The sequence below is a fragment of the Leptonychotes weddellii genome, chromosome 7, assembly GCF_054177405.1.
Source record: "Leptonychotes weddellii isolate Sample4059 chromosome 7, ASM5417740v2, whole genome shotgun sequence".
In the NCBI taxonomy this organism is placed as follows: domain Eukaryota; kingdom Metazoa; phylum Chordata; class Mammalia; order Carnivora; family Phocidae; genus Leptonychotes; species Leptonychotes weddellii.
In genome coordinates this window covers 6,972,220-6,988,401 of record NC_138375.1, presented here as the reverse complement: position 1 = coordinate 6,988,401, position 16,182 = coordinate 6,972,220, and the positions used below count along the sequence as shown (strand labels likewise).

The following is a 16,182-nucleotide window of genomic DNA, read 5'->3' as shown; positions in this document are numbered from 1 at the left end:
TTCAGTTGGTCATAAATACCAGAGGCCAAGACTTTTCGGTCGGTGTCTGAAGTGGGGGCAGTCTTGTGGGACTCAGCCCTTATCTGTGGGGTCTGTGCTAATGCCAGGTAGTTAGTATCAGGCTTTCTTGGTATGTAAAACCTGCATATTAAGTGTCAGAGATGTGGTGGGTAGCAGAAACAGGAGTTTTGTTTTAGCCTAGATACAGGTTATGATTTTTAACTCAGGGTCCGTGTGAGGATATTTTGTGCTACAAGTGACAGAAATGCAACTCAAATTGACATTTGTTTCCTACATCCAGGGTGCCTAGGTTTGAGGGGCACATGCAGTGACATCAGGATGCTGCCTCTCTAGCTTTTGAATCTGCTTCGTCAAATTTCTTCCTTCTCAGGTAGGTTCTCCATGTGTTGTCAGAGGTGGCTGCCAGCACACCTGGGCTCACGTCTTCCCAGCAATGAAGCTGGGAATGCACAGAGAGTGTCTCCTTTCTGATGCTTCCAGCAAAGTCCCTGTTGGGGGAGGTGACCTAAGTGGCTGTCTGTCCCTGAAGTAATTAATCACTGTGGTCAGGGGCTTGTGTTTCTTAGATGGACCAAGCCTGAGTCATGAGTCTTAAATGCATTGATTGGAAAGAGTTTCCCACAAGGGGTTCTGTTACTGGAAGAAATTGGGGGGAAGGAAAAGTGGGGGGGAAATAAAAGCTATAATTACAACAGTCCATCCCAGCAACCTTTCAGAATGAAGCGGGAGGCAGCCTCAAGTATCCCTATCATTGGGTTTCTTTACTCAAGCTGCTAGACTCACTGGTTTTATGCCTTCCAATATTTTCTGTGATGAAAAACGTGATCAAGAGGGTGCCCCTCATCAACATCTAAGTGACTCTTTCACACATCTATGCCCAGGAGACATTTTTCATGACATAGTTGAGGTTCAGTACTTACATTACTCATGTTTGGAGTCCATTAAACCCATTTGGAGTAGAGCAGCAAGCCCTTGTGAGGCTCACGGTTTGGGGCCAGTGGTGCTCTATAGATATGTCACCATGAAACAGGAAGCACTGGGGGGTGGCCAGTGTTGCTGCACCTGGTAATTGAATGGTGTGTTGTATTGGTGCCATTCTGTTACTAAGAAACAGATACTCTTCAACCGAATTGCACGGAGAAGCAAAAACTGATTGTCAACAAATCTGTGGCTTGGATGTTATTACTCAGAATAAATTGCAAGGGGAAAATGGCCTTTATGAGGGTGTTGATATATTTTTAATAGAAAACCTCCATTTCTGATGGAGTAGATTACAAATGTTTCCCAGGAAAAATGGTACAGTAGGTTTATCATATAAGTGCTTTCTGCTGGTTTTAGTAAATTGAGTTCCTTCAGTGCCAGGAAACTGATCACATTTCTAAACAAGAGACATAAATACACCCTCGATCACTGAAATTTTAGGCCATTTACATACAACGCCATCATTTTTAAGTACTAGGAAAAATTTTATGCAAGAAAAACAACTATTTGAGCTCTGTGGAAGAGATGGAGAGGAAGAAATCATTCTCTTGAAATGTGTATATTTTTAATTCTTCACTTTGAGTGTTGACCTAGACATGAAGTGGTTTGTGTGGGCACAGCGGTCTTTGATCTTGTTCTTCCTTTCACTGGAGATCAGTGTAGACCCAGTAGTTGTGGTGGAGTGTTCCACGTCTGGTCATGCAGGCTGGCGGGCCAGCAGAGGGAGCAGAAGGCAGTCAGGTGTTCCTGGGGTGAAGGCAAGCAGCAGTCTATTGCTCCGACTATCCGCACCATGGCGCCCCCTATCCTGTGTGGGCCACACTGCCCCGAGGAAATGGAGAAGGCAAAGTCCTAGTGGGGCAATGAGGAGGCATCCCTGTCTCCTCTTATGCCCCAGGGCTTGTCTGAACTGGAGCAAGAAAGAAAAGTCAAGTGTGATGAAGCGTTGGAGAAACCCATCTGGAGAGTGAGCAGAGTGAGCAGCACCCTCCTGACTGCTACTTGACTTCTCTGGACAATTGCTGAAGGGAACATAGACGCTTCCAACTCCGAAATGGCACCGAAACCATGAGGTTCGTTCCCATTTCCGGGTACCAAGCAGTGAGTCACGTCACACATGCAGGCTGACGTAAGCCTCACAACAGTGTCTGCCAGGCACACTCAGGACCCCTCTCTACAGTAGCTGAATAGGGCCTCCCATATAGCACTTCAGGTGGATGAAAGGATGTGTTGAGAGTAACTAGGTCTGCATTCTGGAGTGAGACAGATAGACAGAGATGGATAGACATATGGATATACATATATATAAATTATGAGATAGCATAGTATAGCATGCAATACATGTAAATTATTAATAGGTATGCAATACATATATATGTGTAATATGTTATTAAATTACTTATATATGCAATATGTAATATATTAATATGTTACATGTTATATTAATACACAAAACACAATACAATTCAATATTAATAATACAGCTCTACCATTCATACTATGTTATGTATGATGTATGTGTTGCTCATGTATTTATTGAGACACACAAACAATGCAGTGGGATGGGCTTCCAGTTTTGTTCCTTCTCAGGCAGTGAGTTCATGGCTCCATGTTTTGGGGTGAGCTCCTCTTCTGGCCCTCTTTGGCCCGGGGGGCTTCTCTCAGGATCTGCTGACCCTCTCCATGCTCCGTGGCCACCTGGTCTACCATTTGCTCCCTCTGTAAGGCCCCAGTGACTAACTGCAGAGTAGTACAGTCTCAGCTTAGGTGACTTGCATTTAAGAATAGTCTTTGGTAATAGATTTTTCCAGAAACTCTGCCTTTCTTCCCTGTGTCTCTAAAGTGCATAGAAGGGATGATTCCCTCACCATGGAATACAGAGACCTATGCTTGGAGGTGGTCCTTCCACTTGTGTATGGTTATTTAAACTCAGGTCTTCATCATTTTATCATGATGACTTGGGGCTACTCTCGAATGTCCTCTGGAGGCAAGTTCATTTTTTCCTGAATGAGTCCTGTGATTAACCCAGAACCTGCACAGTCCCTTACGTCCCATTCTCTGGGGGGCCTTGAGCTTCAGGTGTCCCTGACTGGTGAGTGTGGAGAGGGTTTGGGCAAGGACTGTCTCCAGACGAGCTACACAATGGCAGTGTGGCTTCGGTGCAGGTGGAAGGTTTGGTTTCCTCTGCTCCTTCCCTCTCGCCTGTTGGCTCACTGAGGGAAGCCACCTTTGCCTCTCCGAAGGCTCCCTGGGTCCTCCTCCTTTTCACTGTGGTGGTCACACCACTCTCTCTGTGTTCAGTTCTGTCGGTGGCTGGTGTTTCTCTGGCTTCTCAGCTCCATTGGACCCTGTTTCACCCTCAGAGAGGCGGGTTGTATGCCAGAGGGTGCTTTGTGCTTTGGGAGTGGTGGGGCCTTAGCTGGGGGTCCACCAGCTGACACATCTCCTGTCTAAGTCCTTGTATGGTTTCATGGTGTTTTGCCTGTATATAAAATGTTAGGAACATAATTTATTCTATAGGTAAAATCGCTCCTCCATGGAGCACATTTTTTTTAGTTATTGAAAAAAAAGTTCCACAAATTCTCTACGTAATGTAATATTATTTCATTGGAAGTATGTTAATTTTAGGGTAAGAGACTGCAGAAGGATGGTGTTAATTTGTGATTTATCCGTCTCTGGGAAAAAAATTAAGAGAATGGCCTTGTCTTTAGATTCGTTTGGGCTTATTTAATCTTTAGTCAAAGAACCTCCCTGTATTAGTTTTCTGGGGCTGCCATGACAAGTTACCACAAACTCGGGGACTTAAAATGAGAGAAGTTATTCTGCCGCATATGGACACATAGATATACACCCAGGGAGAACACCATGTGAAGATGAAGGCAGAGAGGAAATGCCAAAGATCACCAGCAAACCCCCAGACACGAGGAGAGAGGCACAGAGCAGACTCTCCCTCACAGCCCTCAGTGGGAGCCCCCTTGGCAACACCTTGATCTTGGACCTCTAGCTGCCAGACCTGGGAGACAATACATTTCTGCGTTGAAGCCCCCCCAGCCGGTCTGCGGTACTCTGTGCGGTAGCCCGAGGAACTAAAACAAGAAGCATTTAGGGTTGATTTTCTTCTGTGAGATGGCCTGAGTTCTGAACAATTAACTTCAAAAGAACTTTTTGAGCACAACTCATTTGTCAGTTGGGAACTGCCTTACAGCAAAGCAAAAGCTCTATGTCATGTTGACAATTATTTGGGACACGCAGTTCTCAGTTCCCGAGAGTGTTCAAGATGATATTTTTAGTGAGTTTTAAGTGATTGGAGTATCTTAAAACAGGTTGTCAAAAGAATAATATGTTAGATTTTATAGCCCTTTTGACCTTCTTGCTCTTCTGCTTTATTTTCCTTTAGAATTACCCTTTATAAATGTTTTTCCCTTAGAATTTTTCATTTGTTCAGAACTACAAATCAACATAATTAGATACGGAGGACTCAGCTGAAAGTAAAAGCAAATTAATGTATATGTTAAAGGAACATTTTGTGCAGTTTTTCCTCTTCCAATTAGCCCAATTAGTCAGTGACATCTAGGACTGGTCTTCCAGAAAGAATTACGGGCCGAAAGTCCAGTTCTCCACTTTAACGAGTTGTTCCAAGAGAGCCGGTCATCCTGCATGAATTGATAAGTACAAGATGTTCTGGGTAATAATTCCAAGTGTTTATGCGGCTCTTCCATTGTTCATTAATTTTTGTCAATTAAACTTAAGGTTTTACAAATTTGAAAGAAGTACTAATTCACCGGTCATGTGAAACTCCCCAAAAAGGTTACAGTTCTCTAACATTGTACGCTTTTTCCTCCCATACCTCTCAATATAGACCGTAGTGCACACGCTCAAGTGCGTGCGCGCACACACGTGCATATGCAGAATCCGTGTGTGCGTGTGCACATACACACACACGGTTCTTCCCTTTAATTCACAAGTGGGCAAGATTAGGGAGAGCCACCAGAAGAGTCGTAGTCTCTGCAGTTGGCACTTGTTCAGTATATAGCATGCTGCCTAGACTCGCCTCCTGAGAATAAGAATGTATCTGTTTCACAACCAGGAGAACTTGGAACTAAGAAATGATGATTATGCTCTTCTACAACCTGGTAGCTGGAGCTCGCCTTAATGAGTGGAAAAGTACAAGGAAGCATCTTCATAAAAAACTACTTTGAAATGGTAACCTGGTGTCCAGCCGTTATTAGCTCCCAGGTTCAAATTGAAGTCACATTTTCTTTTAGAGGGACACGACTTCCCCCTGAAGGTGCCTGCCCCCTTAAATAATCTCCTGGGTATTTTGGGGATGTCTGTGGATTTGGGATCCACTCTCTCATGATCCGCTCTCTCGTAGTGGCCCTCATGGGGAGTGCCCTCTTTGGTGAAGGCTAAAGGGCCATTACTCTGGCCTGAGAAAGGGGCGTTACTGAACCCCTTTGCCCCTCTGTCTCCAACATAAATCAAGCCCTTCCATTTAGAGCCCATAGCACAGTTGAAATCAGGCTGCATTGGTAAAGTTCTACTGAATGTCTATGGGTAAAAGAAGAGAAATACAACACCAAGAATAGTTTACAATGGTTATGAGATGTGGTTTTCAGAGGGAGTCTCTCCCCTGCCGTTATATCTACACATTCAAAGTCCATCCACTACAAGGTTAAAGAGAAGACGGTGTTCCCCTTCACCCCATTCTAAACTTCATCTCTGAAATCTTCATTCTGTGTTCCCATATCCACCTCTTCCCAGGGAAATGGATGCTGGGAATATACTCATCCTAACAAACTGCTCAGTTCTCACTGTGGGGGCTCTGAAGATAATCACTCTGGAAGAGGAGAGTTCAACACCAGGATGTTCTCCAAGGTTCAGGACAGTTCATGCAAATAACACCAGGGTATGTGTTAACAGTCTTACGCAGCTTTCATCTTGCCAAGCCAAATTTATTTCCTTTTATAGCCCAGACTCCAGCATTAGGGGAAGATCCACGTCTTCATGATTTTCCTGAAGTTCCAGGTCTCAAATTAGAGCATCCAGTGTTTTATTGGGAAAGATTGACATATGTTCTCAATAAGCAGTAGCTCTTTCTAAAATTCACACCAAATCAATAATTTCTTTCCTCTCTTCCTTCTCCTTGCCCTCCAGTGAGAAATCAACAAAGACACAATTCAAACTCAGTCATTTGTAATCTGGTTTTGCATCAGGTTACCTCATAGTTTTCCCTTGGAACAATGGGCAGGTACTCAGTCTACATCTGAGGAACCAGAAGGACTTTCCCTCAAACAAATGAGCCATCCCCTGGCTTCCACTTCTTGAGAAAGTTCTGCAGTTCCAGAAATCCAGTTTTCTTAGAGACTAGTTTCTTTTTTTTTTTTAAATTTAAATTCAATTAGCCAACTGATAGTACATCATTAGTTTCAGGTGTAGTGTTCAATAAATTATCAGTTGTGTATAACACCCAGTGCTCATCACATCACGTGACCTCCTTAATGCCCATCCCCCCAGTTACCCCATTCCCCCACCCACCTCCTCTCCAGCAACCCTCAGTTTGTTTCCTAGAGTTGAGAGTCTCTCATGGTTTTTCTCCCTCTCTGATGACATCAGAGACTAGTTTCAAATACGGCACCTTCTGACACAAGTATCAGGAGCTCTGTTTCACAGACTGTGTTGGTCAATTTTTAATTTCCTGAAGTGAAACTGAAGATGAGAGCTTTTACAATCATAGTTGGCCAGGCTATCTGTCAGGAATTTCAGGGTGTAGGTTCCAGCCTTGATTGATGCTGTTCTCTGTGACACCTCCTGGGCCTTTTAATGTTCAGAAGTCCTAAATCCTGAAGAGGATGAATACTATGCTGATTCTGCGTGTGGCTACTGTTTTGCATTTCATAGCAAAGCCATGTCGTTCTCCCAATTTTATGTGGATTGTACATACTTCCTCCCTGGAAGTTTGGTTCCTTTCAGGAATACTCATGAGTTACCATGTTAATGATGGTAGCAGGTTCAAGAGGCTTCAGAGATGAGAGCCACGGTCCTGCGATGACTCACGGAACAGTGGGGAAGGCAGATTGACAAACAAATGAGCATGATGCAGAATAAACACTGTAATAGTGGGATTTACGCAGTACAAAGGGAACTGCATATGGTGGCATTCTGCCTGGCTAAGGCTCGGTGAAAGCTAAAGGGAAGATTTTTTTTCTTTTTTTTTTTTAAAGATTTTATTTATTTATTTGACAGAGAGAGACACAGCGAGAGAGGGAGCATAAGCAGGGGGAGTGGGGGAGGGAGAAGCAGGCTTCCCGCCGAGCAGGGAGCCCGATGCGGGACTCGATCCTGGGACTCCAGGATCATGACCTGAGCCGAAGGCAGTCGCTTAACCAACTGAGCCACCCAGGCGCCCTCTTTTCTTTTTTTTTTTTTAATTAGGAAGATGAGTTGAAAATAGACTAGCAGGGAAAACTTTTCTAAACATGGAGAATATGAGCAAAGGCCTGGAAATAACTGAGAAGGAACAGACTGTCTGCCCTGACTAGATTGGAAGGTAGAGAGAATGGAGCTGAGGCTGGAAAGATAAGCTCGGGTCATTTTCTGAGGGTCTTGAATGCCACATTCAGGAGGGTTTGCCTTATTTTACAGGTGGTGCAAGTTCTCAGGTACTTACGAAGGACCAACAAAATATGTGCCTCCTCTTTCAGGATGTAGAGATGTAGCTGAGAAGGGGCTGCAAAGGGCCACACAAATGGTTCTCTCTAATGGAGTGGAAGTAAAATTGGGTTTCCTCATCAGAAAGCTGGATGTGTGGTACTAGGCTGAAGGCAGTGGGGAGAAGCTAGTTCCTGTGTAGATCTGGATCATCAGTTTAGAAGTGATAAATAAATTTATGTGATGTTAGAAGCAGGTGGACATAAATTCAAGGAGTAATAATATTTATAACGTGTCAAGAGGAAAACTATGAGGGCAGAGCCCAGGAGGGGGTAGTCAGAGATGGAGGGGTCAGCTAATTGTGATGTCGTAAGATGGGAGATAGTGGAGGGTTTCAACAGAGAGGAAGGAATCAAATGAAAAGAGGTTCAGAAAAACAGTAGTAGAAAACTATCCACTGGGTTTGGCAATTAAAAAACTAGAAGAAGCGTCTTTTGAGGTGCAATGATTTTGGGGGAGGGGTTGAGAATTGCAGGGGTTGAGAACAAAAGGGCAGGGGAATATTGAGGCTCCAATTGGAGACAGTTGTTTCATGAATATTTAATAGTGTGAATGAATATGTACTCAGGACTTATGTCTATACTCATCAATTACTCTGAGCTAATTATGTGATCTGGGCAACACAAAGATCTCTGCTCCGCCTCTTAAAATAACTTCCCTCCTTTAGTCTCTGGCAATAGGCATATCTCTGCTCATTAGCTGGGGTGCAGGCAGTCATTTTTAGTGTTTAAAATGGCAGGGGTATGTAGGGGAAGAAAAGCCTCTCTTAAGATTGTGAAAAGCCCTATCCTCAGAGAGTGAAAAATCCACATGTAACTCTGATGTACCCCATGTATTAGTTTGCTGGGGCTGCCATATCAAACTACTCAGAGCGCGTGGTTTAAACAACAGAGATGGAATTTCTCCCCAGTTCTGGAGGCCAGAATTCTGAAATAGAGGTGTCCTCAAGGTTGGTTCCTTCTGAGGAATGCAGGAAGCTGTTGTAGGCTCTCTCCTTGGCTTGCAGATGGCCCTCTTTTCCCTGTGTCTTTGCATGGTCTCCCTCTGTATCTGTGTCCAAATTTCTGCTTTTATTTATTTTTTTAAAGGTTTTATTTATTCATTTGATAGAGAGAGAGAGAGCGTGCACATGGGGGGTGGGGAAGGGACAGAGGGAGAAGTAGACTCCCTGCTGAGCTCGTTGCTGTCTCAATCCCAGGACCCTGGGATCATGACCTGAGCCGAAGGCAAACACTTAACTGACTGAGCCACCCAGGCACCCCCAAATTTCTGCTTTTAAATGAGGACACCAGTCACATAAAATTAGAATCTCATTTGAAATAATCTCATTTTAACTTAGTTACTCTTTAAAGACACCATCTCCAAATACAGTCATACTCTGAGGTGCTGGGGGTTAGGACTTCATCATATGAATTTGGGGGGGTATAATTCAGCCCATGGCATCCATCCTATATAATAATCTGTAAATGAGTGTTTGGAGAGTTTGAGAAGCACTTAGAACTAGGGGCAGATTATCAACATGGGCCCAGAGAACAAGAGTGGGAGAAGAGGATGTTTCTGGTGTGGGAACTTCACCATCTGCAGAACAGGATGTCCTGAGCAGCAGACATGCTTTCATCTCTTTGAAAGGTTTATCTGTATCCCTATGACTTGATGTCACTCTCCATAAAAGCATCCCACCATCTTTTCTTGTTCCTCACTGAATGCTCATCAGTCTCTTGTTTATAATTTGACTTTCCATGTTAGAATTTTCCAAGAGGGGAGAATGTGCTGACTAGAAGAGATAAGTCTCATGGTGAATAAAGAGTTCTTTTTTTTTTTTTAAGATTTTATTTTAAAGTAATGTCTACACCCAACATGGGGCTCGAATCCACAACCCTGAGATTGAGTTGCACGCTCTATGGACTGGACCAGCCAGGAGCCCCAGTAAAGAGTTCTTTTGATGTGAATTAAGAAATCATCATTCTCATCTATGGATCAGCCTCTTGAGGACAGCCTGGGAAACCTCTGGTGCCTGGCAGAGCTGGGCATCCAGCACATTCCCCAGTGTTCTTCTCCCAGGAGACTAGGCACTACTGGGTCTTCTCAAGCACCTTCTGTGGCTCTCTTCATTGCAGATGCAACACCTGTCAGTCCTTTTCGTAAAGGCTCTTGTGGGAAGACTTTGAACCATTTGCGAAAATTAGATTTCTGGATTACTCTTGGCTTTCTGTTACCCATATTCTGTCTGTCTCCTATCCCCGCAAGTAATTGAGATATGAAGGCAACTTGGCAATGTTACATAGTGTTATCCATCATTGTGTATTTCCATGGGCTTCTGGGGTTTTGTTACTTTGCGGTGGCATCTCATCAGACCAAGACTTCTCCCAAGAAATCACTTGTCATTAAAAAAATAATAATAATAGGGGTGCATGGGTGGCTTAGTCGTTAAGCGTCTGCCTTTGGCTCAGGTCATGATCCCAGGGTCCTGGGATCGAGCCCCACATCGAGCTCCTTGCTCGGCAGGAAGCCTTCTTCTCCCTCTCCCACTCCCCCTGCTTGTGTTCCCTCTCTCACTGTGTCTCTTTTTGTCAAATAGATAAATAAAATCCTTAAAAAAAATTAAAAAAAAAATAATCGTTAGAGCCACAGTGTGTGTGTGTGTAGAGGGGCCGTGGCTGGAAATGCCTACATCCAGTATGGCCTTTCTTACCCTCCCCCGGAAGTGCTGAGCATAGGCTTCTCCTGCCCTGAGCAAGTGCCGTTTCTCTCACTCTCATTCATGCTTCCCTTTTGCATTTCCCTTTTCCTGAATGTAATTTTTTTGTTCAATAAGTCTGACTCATAAATCCATTAGGAGTTATTAATGTTCTTATGACTTCTGCACCAGACAGTGGCTGTATCTTTGACCTATGATTCAGTAGATACCTTCTGAAGAGTGGAAAACTGGAATTGCAGAGGTGAAATATTTATATACTTTCCTTCACCCAAGATCTCAAGGACAAATAAGAAGGTGAATACATCCTGGAAAAAAGTCTAAAGAACAATGGATGTGAGCTACTTAAAGAGAATAACAAAGCTGATAGGATGCTAATAATGATTCATTTGAAGAACTGTAGGTATAAGATTGTTTCTGTGCAATTTATTAGTAAATTTTTGTGCTTTTCATATTAAAATACTTCTTTGATTGTATCAATCAGGGTTCTCCAGGATGTGGTGTGTGTGTGTGTGTGTATTGGCAAGTTCAAAATCTGTAGTTCAAGTCTGAAGGCCATCAGGCTGGAGACCCAAGAAAGAGCTGAGTCAGGTCATGAGTCTAAAGACTGTCATATTGCTAGGGAAGAGTGGATGTCACAACTCAAGTCTGAAGGTTATCTGCTGGAGGAATCCTTTCTTGTTCCAGGGAGGTCAGTCTTTTGCTCTGTTAGGGCCTTCAGATGGTTGGATAAGGCCCACCTACATTACGCAGGGCAATCTGCTTTATTTGAAGTCCACCAATTTAAATGTAAATGTTATCAAAAAAACCAAAAACTCCACAGAAACATCTAGAATATTTGATCACATATCTGGGCACCATGTTCCAGCCAAGTTGACAAATAAAATTAACCATCACAGGGATAGTCTCCAAAAGTATAAAAGCATTTTGATTGCAATTGTTATGGATAGTACCTTTTTAACTTTTGACAGGATGGTTGACTTCTCAGGTATAAATAGCAAAGAAGAGGCAGTCACAGGAGCCCATGGGCAGGTGGAGTGGAATCAAGGGGAATGGCTCCCTTATAGTTAGCCCACGAAGTTTGACTCTTAGAACCCTTTGAGTGCATGCATCCAGTGTAAGTCCATGAAGCTTACACTGCTATGTTTGTGTGTGTGTTCAGCTTCAGCTAAGCCTTTAGAGAACTTGGGGTTGGAGGCAAGGACACTTATTGGGAAGAATAACCAGTTGGGTGATGATGCCATCTTATATCAATTTGAACTTGAAAAAAATGACATTGTTCTTGAATCTGTAAGCTTCAACATTTTTATCAGTAATTTAAATGAAGATAGGTAGGTGTGATTATTATAATTTTTTGATATGATGAATCTGGACTGGACAGTAGATAAGATCACAAAGAAGGGACCAGGGTAATGTGGAGAGATTGAAATGTGGAACTGAATCTAAGGGGAAATTTACAGGAGCATATTTGTGATCCTCTTCATGGCTTCTCCAGCACTTTGGCCAACTGCAGGAAGGTGGGGTTGTGGCTTGGTCATGTGGGATGTGTGAAAAACACTTAGGAGACTGGAGGTGAGAGTGAATTTGATGAATTTTGCCAGAGCCAACTGGATGCATTGAAGGCTTGTGCTGTTTGCCCGTCAAGTCAGCATTGCCTGCTGGGACAGGGCACTGCGCTCACCAGAAAGTCACAAAACAATTGGTCTGTTCATTTAGTCATTAAATACTTAAATGGCTTTGCTCAAAGGGGCTTCCATTTAAAAATTGCTAGAAAGTAGAGTGCTTGGTGAGATATTTCCCTACGCCCTTTCTCGTTACTGTCACATTATTTAGAAAACCAGCACTCAGAATTCGCTTCCACAGTGGAAGTCTTTATAGCATAAATCCATTTGTTATGGCAAATGGATCTCTATTAGTATATTTTAGCTTAAATCAATTATATAAGTGCTTTGTAAGAACATTTATTTTGCCCAATGTTTCACCAGCATCAAGGATTTTAGAAAGTGTTTGATCTTTCCTTTTCTGAAACTCTTTTATAAGAGGGATGGGTTTACTAAAATTTACAGTGAAGCTAACCTGATTACTCTGAGCTATTTTTAAGAGGATTAGACTATTCGAGGGTCGATGGATTCTAATCCTATGACTAATGTTTTGGCCAATATAGTACAATGCTTTTTGATTATGAAAATTGGTTAGTAACCATGTCAGTATGCTCCATCCTTTGCTGCTTATGACAAACAGCACTAAAATGTTTCTTTTGGAGCTTGGTTATAGATCAGCTCCAAAGTCCTGAATTAATCACTGTGTAGTAGGGCAACCTGCCATGTTGCGGAAGGGACCTAGGGGTAAAGTTCCTTGGCTTTTGACAGTTGTGGGTGACTCATTATATCCAAGTGTTTCCCATTATTTAATCAAGGTCGAATACAGAAAATGGAATGGGGTGGTGGTGGTAATAATCATCTTGGAGGGATCTGATCTTTGCCAGGATAGAATTAACTATCCAGGTTGAAGTTTCCTTTTTTTTTTTTTTCCACCTAAAAGAAAACAGCTTACTTGAGTTTATTATCATCATTGTGCTAAAATTTACAATGGTTACAAGCTTTAGGAAACTGGTTAATTAACATCACTTCTCAAGCACAAGGGAAATCTCATGGATTTGGTTAACTGTATCTGTGGACCTAAAGGCTTTTAATCTGATAAAAGAAAATTTGGGGATACATTTGTACTAAAGGAGATCTGGAAATGTGGTTTCGTTAGCGAAAGATTTTTTCTGAGAGATGTTGAGATTTCATGAAGACAAGAAAATTGAATATTTGAAATTGGGACTATATTGGTGAAAATAAACTCATGCTCTATCCTGATCCGTCCCTCCCCCTACTTCTTCCCTGATCCTGGTGGTTCCTTCACCATTATTTTTTACTAGTTCAGAGCACCACCAGGTAGCTCAAGCCAGAATCTCAGGCATCATCCTTTACACCTTCTTCTTGCAGAATTTCTCTATCCAATCAACTTCTGGGTCCTATTGATTATATTTCATAATAGCATTATGAAATACTGCATTAGCAATAGCATTGTAGGGGTTCATAACGAATTGCCCCAATATGTACCACTTTAGTACACAAATTATTTTGAGTTGCAACAATCAAGGCCCAAAAGACTCAGGAAGAAGCCTTGACCATCCCCCTGACTGCCTAAAATAATTTAAATAGGGGACCTGCTCCAGAAGGAAGCTGTCACCAAAGATAACTACATTATAGTATGAACTAGAGTTGGTAGACAAGGAGGAACTTAGCAAGGCCTGTTTGATCAAAGTCCTTTCTGTGTACCATGGCTCTTTATGGCCTGGGAAAGGTTTGCCTACCAAACATTTACTCTTCTTCGTCTTCCTGTGAATTGTCCTCCTTCCCTTTAAAGTTCCAGACCGTTGCCCCCCATCTCCTTAGTTTAGGATGACATATATACCTCATTTTGCCTGTCTTTGGAATCTCTCCTATTTCTGTGAATTGCATAATTAAGTTTGATTTTTTTTCCTGTGCATCTGTCTCAATTTAACTCATAGATCAGTCAGAAGAAAAACTCTCCCTCCCCAGCACCATCCACTTCTCTCCACCTCCACGCCACCATTTTGGGGGAAACCACCACCATACCTTATGTGGGCTATAGGAACATCAATCAAATTTGCCTCTCCAAATTCCCCTTAGCTCCCTTCAGTACATTCTTTTTTTTTTTTTTAATTTTTATTTATTTATTTGACAAAGAGAGAGGGAGAGTGCACAAGCAGGGGGAGCGGCAGGCAGAGGGAGAAGCAGACTCCTCCCTGAGCAGGGAGCCCGACCTGGGCCTCGATCCCAGGACTCTGGGATCATGACCTGAGCTGAAGGAAGATGCCCAACCCATGGAACTACCCAGGCACCCCACCTTCAGTCCTTTCTTGACACTGCAGCAGAGTTATGTTTTTAAGATGCAAAGTTGATCATGTCGTCCCCCTGCTTAACACACTCGATGGCTCCCCATTGCTGTTAAGATGAAACCCCAGATCCTTACCATGACCACAGATCCACCATTACCCGCACCCGTTTACTCCTGTAACTTTCTCCTCCTTTGCTCTCGTTCTCTGTGCTCTCTCTGTGCTCTCGGTTTCTTGAACTGAGGCCTTCCCGCTCCGAGCTTGTATGCACATTTCCTCTGCTTGGATCCTCCTCCTCCAGCTTCCACCTTCCAAACTTTTACCATGCTGACACCTCCTCATGTTTCAGCTCTCCCAGTGACTGGAGCTGTGCAAACTAGCCTGTCCCAACACTGCGATCTGGCTTGGATCTCCTGGCCATCTGCCCACATAGCACCCAGCACTTTTCCTTTGTGCATCATTGTGATGACATCATTATTTAGCTACCTGTCCCCTGTCTCTCTCACCACCTAAACTATCAGCTCCCCCGGGCGCAGGGACTGTGTCTGCTGTGTCTTCTCTATAATAGAGCTTCGCTTGGTGCGGATCACATGGCAGGGAGTCACTGCCTATTTGCAGAATAGAGACATAAGTGAAAATCTGGGGTGTGTGGTTCCTGTGCCAGGGGAGCTGTCATAGGAGCTAGAAGGTCAGGAACCAAGAATCTATACGTACTGTAGTTTATGCTTGCGTGGCAGCATAATGTGGGTGAATGTGAGCCCCGTGCAGTTCTTCTCTTCGGTTATGCTTTCTCCAGTTGGTACATCTCTGGCACTCTGCAATCACTCCCTAAGGAAATGGGTGTTAAGAGCAGAGAGTAGAGAAAAGCAGGCGGGGTCCCTTTCTGGCTTGTGAGTTGTGAGACAGAGTGTGGCCCAATAAAGAAGGTATCTGGTCTTTATCCCCAGTTCCGAGCATAGGACTTCAAAACTGGAATTTCCTGCGTGATGAGAGCATCTTTTGTTATTTTCTTTTTTTATGCTTTTTAAAATATTTTTTTTTTAGTTTTTGCTTTTGTTTTAGTTTTTGCTTTTTTTATTATTATGTTCAGTTAGCCAATATATAGTACATCATTAGTTTTTGATGTAGTGTTCAACAATTCATTAGTTGCGTATAACACCCAGTGCTCATCACAACACGTGCCCTCCTTAATACCCATCACCCGGTTGCCCCATCCCCCCACCCCCTCCCCTCTGAAACCCTGTTTGTTTCCCGGGGTCCATAGTCTCTCATTGTTTGTCTCCCTCTCTGGTTTCTTCCCATTCAGTTTTCCCTCCCTTCCCCTGTGGTCCTCCGTGCTATTCCTATGTTCCACATATGAGTGAAACCATATGATAATTGTCTTTCTCTGCTTTACTTATTTCACTTAGCATAATCCCCTCCAGTTCCATCCATGTCGATGCAAATGGTGGGTATTCATCCTTTCTGATGGCTGAGTAATATTCCACTGTATATAGGAACCACATCTTTATCCATTCATCTGTCCATGGACATCTTGGCCCCTTCCACAGTTTGGTTATTGTGGACATTGCTGCGATAAATATTGGGGTGCATGTGCCCCTTCTTTTCACTACGTCTGTATCTCTGAGGTGAATACCTAGTAGTCTTTTGTTATTCTTAATGAGCCCTTTTCAGTCATACTTGAGTTTATGCTAACAAGGTGACTCGAGGTGGGTCCTCAGATATAAGATTGGGGCTGGCCATGCCTGAAAGATCAGGGGTCTGGGAAAGGAGAGGGGCTGGAGATAGCTTTGCCATGTGGCCAATGATGGAATAAGACCCCAGTAAGACTCTCGACACCCCAAGCAGGAGGAACTTCCTCTTTGGT

The 16,182-nt window shown here is 43.2% G+C and overlaps 1 long non-coding RNA gene across 1 annotated transcript in view; it reads left to right on the top strand.

Moving 5' to 3' along the window:
• The first annotated feature begins 304 nt into the window (after positions 1-304).
• Positions 305-16,182, top strand: part of LOC115938763 (uncharacterized) — an 81,498-nt gene continuing 65,620 nt past the window's right edge. Inside the window, exons 1-2 of the long non-coding RNA XR_014146837.1 lie at positions 305-391; positions 5,767-5,911. This is a non-coding gene — a long non-coding RNA (uncharacterized LOC115938763). The remainder of the gene's footprint in view (positions 392-5,766; positions 5,912-16,182) is intronic.